Source organism: Mus caroli, unplaced genomic scaffold (genome assembly GCF_978045245.1).
Source record: "Mus caroli unplaced genomic scaffold, Mus_caroli_1 scaffold_15, whole genome shotgun sequence".
Classification (NCBI taxonomy): domain Eukaryota; kingdom Metazoa; phylum Chordata; class Mammalia; order Rodentia; family Muridae; genus Mus; species Mus caroli.
In genome coordinates, this window is record NW_028227270.1 from 101,155,747 (window position 1) to 101,162,181 (window position 6,435).

Below are 6,435 nucleotides of genomic sequence, written 5' to 3' on the forward strand. Positions count from 1 at the left end.
TGTATGCAAAGTGCTACTCTTAGCCATGAAGCTGTTTGCAATTGCTATCTGTTGGGAAAGAGAGAATCACTTTTCTCTAAAGGAGTGTTACTGAGTCTATGACCCACAGGACAGGCCTCGTGCCCAGGACAAGTGACTAAGACACGCAGGCTTCATTTGTTTATGGGCATTTATTTTTAGTATCTTTTCTTACTTCATTATTTTTTGTTTGATTAATTGATTTGATTTCCTTCCTTCCTCCCTCCCTCCCTCCCTCCCTCCCTTCCTTCCTTAGCAAGAGAGAGAAAAACAAAGAGGGAAAGAAAATGAATGTCCGTAGATAGGAATGTGGGGATGATCTAGAAGGAGTTGGAGAGGGGAAAGAATATGATTAAAATATGTTTTATGAAAAATATTTTAAGATGGGAAAGGAAATGAAACAATACAGCCACACACACGGGAAAAAGATGATTCCAGTCAGATAAGACCAATGTGAAGGTCACTTCTGGCCTGTCATGCAGAACTAACTTTTCCTCTGTGGTTGTTACACTTAGAGATTAGGGCAGGTGGTATAAGGTAGCATTTCATCTTGTAGTCAATGAAAACTTTTTTTTTTTTTGGCTTGGTAAACTGTTTATTCTACTAGCAAGGTTCAGAAATGTATAGACCTGGGGTGAGAGCCCCACGTGGCGGCTGCTTCACAGACTACTCCTGAGGTTCCCTGGGCTCTGGACACACCAGTGGGCTTCCAATGCCTGCTCAAGCGTGGGGCCCAGAGCCTGGGCTCTAGTCTTTGAGAACAAGCGGTGCCTTCACTTGGTTGGCCATGTCCTTCCCCACGAGTGCCTCCACAATGGCCAGCGCAAACTCAAAGCTGGTCCCCGGCCCGGGGCTGGTGAGCATCAGGCCGTCCTTCTCCACGCGGCTCTCTGAGTAGCTGTAGTGACTGCCATTCATCATTTTGTCCTTAGCCAATGGGTGTGTTGTGACCTTGCATCCAAAACCTACTTCGTGAGCCAACAGAGCCGTAGGACCCGCACAGATGGCAGCTATGAGGCCCTTCCTGCTCTCCTGCTCCTTAAGGATCTCCTTCACCACAGGCGACTCAGATAAATTCTGTGCACCCAGATTTCCTCCTGGAAGAACCACCACAGCGTATGGTCCCTGCGTTTTTGCATCTTCCAGACTGGTATGTGGACAAATCATTACATCACGGCTACACTGCACGGGGTCCTTCCCAGCCAAGCCTGCAACAGTGACTTTAATCCCAGCTTGCCGCATGACATCCACAGGAATCACTGTCTCCATCTCCTCTGCTCCTTTGGCCAGGATGACCACGAGTCATTTGGAAGCCATTTCTATTTCTTAAAGACTGCAGCCGCGCCTCCTCCACCCACGCGAAGCCACCGCCCATGAAAACGTGTTTAAGTGCCAGGGTTATGGTAAGAGCAAGTAGAATGGGATAAATGATTCTGTATGAGCATCCAGGAACACTGAGACTTTGTAATTCACAGACCACTGCCTGGCTTTTCAAACATCCAGGGAGAGTATCACCACGGTCACTTCTACATTGACCCAGTATTGGAAGCCATCACTTTTACGTGATTTAAATGGTTTTGAAGATCTGCAGCAAAGTTCAGCCAGAGTCTGTTTTGCACACTGAGTTAATGGGTAAGAGTTGGAGGCCTACAGATAAAAGCAAATTTATCTCAAATTGGCTCCAAATATAGATTTGGAGTTGTTTTAGCACTTGGTTTTTTTGTTTGGTTGTTTTGTTTTGTTTTGTTTTTGAGACAGGGTTTCCCTGTGTAGCCCTGGCTGTCCTGGAACTCACTTTGTAGACCAGGCTGGCTGTGAACTCAGAAATCTGCCTGCCTCTGCCTCCCGAGTGCTGGGATAAAAGGCGTGCACCACCACGCCCGGCTTTAGCACTTGTTTTAGTGGAGATAAAGCATAAGCCCGACCTATTTCAAAATGAGGAAGGGCATATTTCAACACTATGCTCCGGAAAATGAGTCTGGCACGCAAGAGATCTGGAAAAGGAAGACAGTTGATCTCAAGCCCCCATGGAGAAAAGAGAATGTTGGCCAAAGCACTACATAGGATTGATGGGACTGTGAAATAATCATTTATTGAATTTCAGAATTTTCATTGTGGCTCATTAAAAAAGTCTTCCATTATTTCAGTATGATGTATCAGTAGAAAAGTGACAAACCACCAGAGACCAAGTTAACCAGCCACCAAGTCAGACACAGTACAGAGTCCCCCATCACTGGGTCAGACACAACATAGAGTCTCCCATCATGTGGTTCTGCCCTTAGTCTTCCCACTAGTCCCCAGTGGTCCTCACCAGCTGGGCTTGCAACACAGTACATCAGTGTGGCCTGTAATGAAACTTCATAGAAATGACCCCACGCAAGGTGTCTGGTTTCTTTTACACAATATAATTGCCCAAATGTTTGTGTTTGTAGTCATATTCCTCTCATTTGATTATCATGAACATTCCTACTCATTCCAATCTACATAGAGTTACATCCAGGATGTTCTTTATGTATACAATGAACATTTTTTTTTTCTTTTTAGTATAGACTTTATTCAGGGCATGGGGAGGGGAGTTGAGAGGGTAAGAGAGACAGAGAAAGGGAGAGGGAGAGGAAGAGGGGGAGGGAGCGAGGAAGGGGGGAGGCTGGCCATGAGCACATGAAGAGAGGGGGGAGGGGAATGGGGAGTGGGGAAGGGGCAAGAAGACAGAGGAAGAGCAAGAAAGCAAGAGAGCAAGAGCACGATGAAAATTCTTAACTGGTTAAATATAAATTTGTATTTCTTACCTGTGGGACGCCTGACTCGCCAGCAAGAAAGACACCACAATAGGATCCTTCTGCACACGTTTATTGGGCTGCATTGACTGTGTAGGCGAAAGACCCGGAGCCCTGGGCCTCTCACTCTTATATACTATCAGTTCCCATCCACGCACAGCAGGCCACATCGCCTCACCAGGTACGCAGCTTCAGCTAATCAGGGCAGCAGGGGCATATCTCCACCAAAATGGCTTCGCCAGTAACCTGGTACACCTGCGCAGCTCTCACGATGTTTGTGGCTAGATGTATGAGGAAGTCAGGTGCAAGTCAAAAGACTTAGCTGCAGTCCCTGGCGCCTTTGGGACTGCCGCCACACCTGCTCCCCACTCTTACCTGCTCTGTAAAGATGTATGCACGTGAGAACATTTAGTTCAATTGTCCTATCCTGTTAGAACTAGGTATTTTGATTCCTCTCACACTGAAACCATGCTAGTAATTATTTTCATCACAACCTTGCATCTTCGATATTTTAAGGTTTACCTGCATCTACTTTCTCTTATCCTTAAGTTCCACATGTCCCTATTTCAGTTGTAGATCCCCAAACTGCTTTTTTTTTTTTGTAATGTTGTTAGTTTGTTGTTTCTCTATTGCCTGTCAGTAGGATACAACCTATTATCATTTGGATTCATATGATAGCTTAGTAGATAGTAAATATGTTCAGTGGATAAATTACCCTCAGTTGGCAGCTATTCTCACTTATAATTTGAGGAATACTATTCTGTTTTCTCTGGATCTCATTGCTATTTGTCAAAACAAAACAAAACAAAACAGAAACCAAACACCTCTTTTCATTGTTAATTGCCATTCATTTAAAAGTGTTTGGGTGGGGTACAGGAACATAATTTGGCCAGAAAAGTGTCTTGCAAACATGATGAGTTGAGTTTGATTTCCAGCACTCATGGGAAAAGCTGCCATGTTAAGGTATGTTCACAATTCCAATTCTAGAAAGTTGCAGACAGGTGAGTCCTGGTAGCTCTAAAGTCAGTCTAAATGGAAATCCCCAGATCTCTATAAGAAATTATGTTCCTGCAAAACAAGGTGGATGAGGCATTCATATCAATGCTGAAGAATGAACTCTAGTCTACATATGTGCATGAGTATGTGAGTGCAAGCACACATGTGAATGTATGCATGCAGGAGCACACACACACACACACACACACAGAGCACTGCGTCTGTGCACTTTTCAAACTGAATACTTAATCCCACATTCTATAGACACACAAATAGTTTTCCAACTCATTTTAAATTTTTCTTTTTTTAAATTTTGGCTTTCCGTAACTTTAATCTGTATATTATTTTTGTGGTTGTTGTTCTTCCCGTGCTGTTTGGGATTTCTCTAATTCTTCTAGAGATGGAAGCTCTTCATTTTAACCTCTTAAAACATCACTTCTACCAAGTTCTTTCTCGGGTACTGATTATAGGCATAACAGATACTTCTTTTGTGATTGTTACATAATTACTATTTTATGTTTTTCTACAATTGTCCTTCAGCCTGCTGCTTTCTTCAGACATGAATTCTGGCTTCTCTTCCACATTACTTCTTATAAATTGAGTATTTAATTTTAGTTGCATTATTTTTTAATTTTCTATTTCATTTGAAGAGTAGAGTCCAGTAGAAACACTTCTTATTTCATTTCTGTTCTTCAAACTAGTTTAGTTACTTTCAAGCTAATCACATCCAGACCTCTTTGGGCATTTGTTTCTATTTTCTATTTATCTTCATGCATTTGTAACAGCAAGATGGGCTCACCCATTTGGTATGCCATTGGTCAATGAAGCAAAGAGGAAGTGGGAGAGGGAAGAGGGTTGGGGTGTAACTCAGTGGTAGAGTCCCTGTGGTTAATCCTCAGAACATAGACATACCACACATGGGCGAGATCACGTTCGTGCACACACACACACACACACACACACACACACACACACACTAGTTGTAAGCAAGTAAGAAGAGAAGATAGCAGTAGATAGTATCCTAAATCAGCATCTCTCTAAACAAATCAAAAAATGGATTTTGCTGGAAAGATATACACACATGAATACTGGAGAGACTGGTCATCACATGTAGTTACAGGCATGTTCATGTACAGATGCAGTTCATAATCATGTCTCGTAATACATTGCATGTTTTAAAAAGTTAGTCAGGAATGACTCTAGGCCAGAGAATCACTATTTAGATTTCAGTGAAAGAAAGTATACTCACTTAGCAGATTAAACATGTTCACTGTGGTTTGCTTTAAACGGTCCTATCTGAGACAAACACATAAAGAAACAAAACAAACTAAACCGAAACAAGGAGCTGGTTGGAAGGTGTGTTAGCAGTCATCCCAGGTGGCAGCTCTACTTCTGCACAAGCAGAGTGCTTGCCCTGTCTGGACAGCTGTCTGGATTAACTTTCTAGAAGACTAATGGATATGATATCATCATTCAGAGGGCAGATTTTTTTCCTGGTGTGCAAGTGTAGCTGTGGGGATAGTGCCAAGTCCCTAATCTTTCAAGTAATCACATAATTATCTAACTTGTCCAGTATATTTGAGATTCACACTTCTAGTTCATGTCTTCTAGTGTAGCACACTCAGTTTCATATTGTAAGAAGGGGCTCACTGCTCTCATACTGTTCCCACGTTGGTGTCTTTTCTATCTAGTGTCTCTGGTCTCTTTTTGCTCTAGTCCTCAGTGCTAAGCTGGGACTCACACTTCCTTGAGAGAAGCATGCTTGGAAATCAGGCACTTGTTTATGTCTCACACTGCAGGTTTTGTTCTTTAAGTGCCTCAGTAAATTGCAAAAGACTGCCCCTCTCTAGATCCCTCCATCTTCCTTAATCTGCAGATACTATGGATATCAAAAAATGGAAATACCCCCACCACAGGTCTTTTGAGTGACCACCATTTTTACTCATGTACAGATATGGTACATGACTGCTGAAATTTAAGACTTTCCTCATGTAAAGTTCCTTCTCTTCAAACTACAAAGTTAGAGCACTTAAACGAGGAATGGATTGCCAGAAGCTGGCTCACACTATTACCATCTTAGCCCTGTAAAGGAGATCAGAAACCAGCAGAAATGATCAAGTTACATCTACGAACTCAAGGTTAGTATCAATTTGGTGCCTCTAACATATTTTAAAATACAAATACATCTAAATATAGCTTAAAATGCAGGTGTGTCTAAGATGTTGGTTAAAAACAAATTTTATAACTCATAGCCTTATAGACTATTACACGATTTACAAAGTAATGATTATATTAAAAATTGCCTTAAGGCCCACTCCAGGAGATGGACCCTATATCTGATACTGAGATTAGATAGCCCAGAGACCTATGGTAAAATCAAATCGTACTGGTCTATAAAAAGAAAAACAAATGTGATAGAATGATTCCTAGTGTCATTCTGCTGTACATGCCAATCAGTGCCTTGTGCTGCCATCATCACAGAATTTTCCTCTTGCAGCCACACATGCAGACAGTGAGAAACCTTGAACCTTCAGCCCTAAATGGGATGCCTCCTATCCCCCCCTCCACCACAGAGCTCAAGGAACCCCATGGAAGTGGAGGTGGAAATAGGATAAGAGCCAGAGGGCATGGAGAACACCAAGAA

The 6,435-nt window shown here is 42.5% G+C and overlaps 1 pseudogene; it reads right to left on the minus strand.

Annotated features, from left to right (window-relative positions):
- Nucleotides 1-679: 679 nt before the first annotated feature.
- Nucleotides 680-1,384, minus strand: LOC110308394 (Parkinson disease protein 7 homolog pseudogene; annotated as a pseudogene).
- Nucleotides 1,385-6,435: the final 5,051 nt, after the last annotated feature.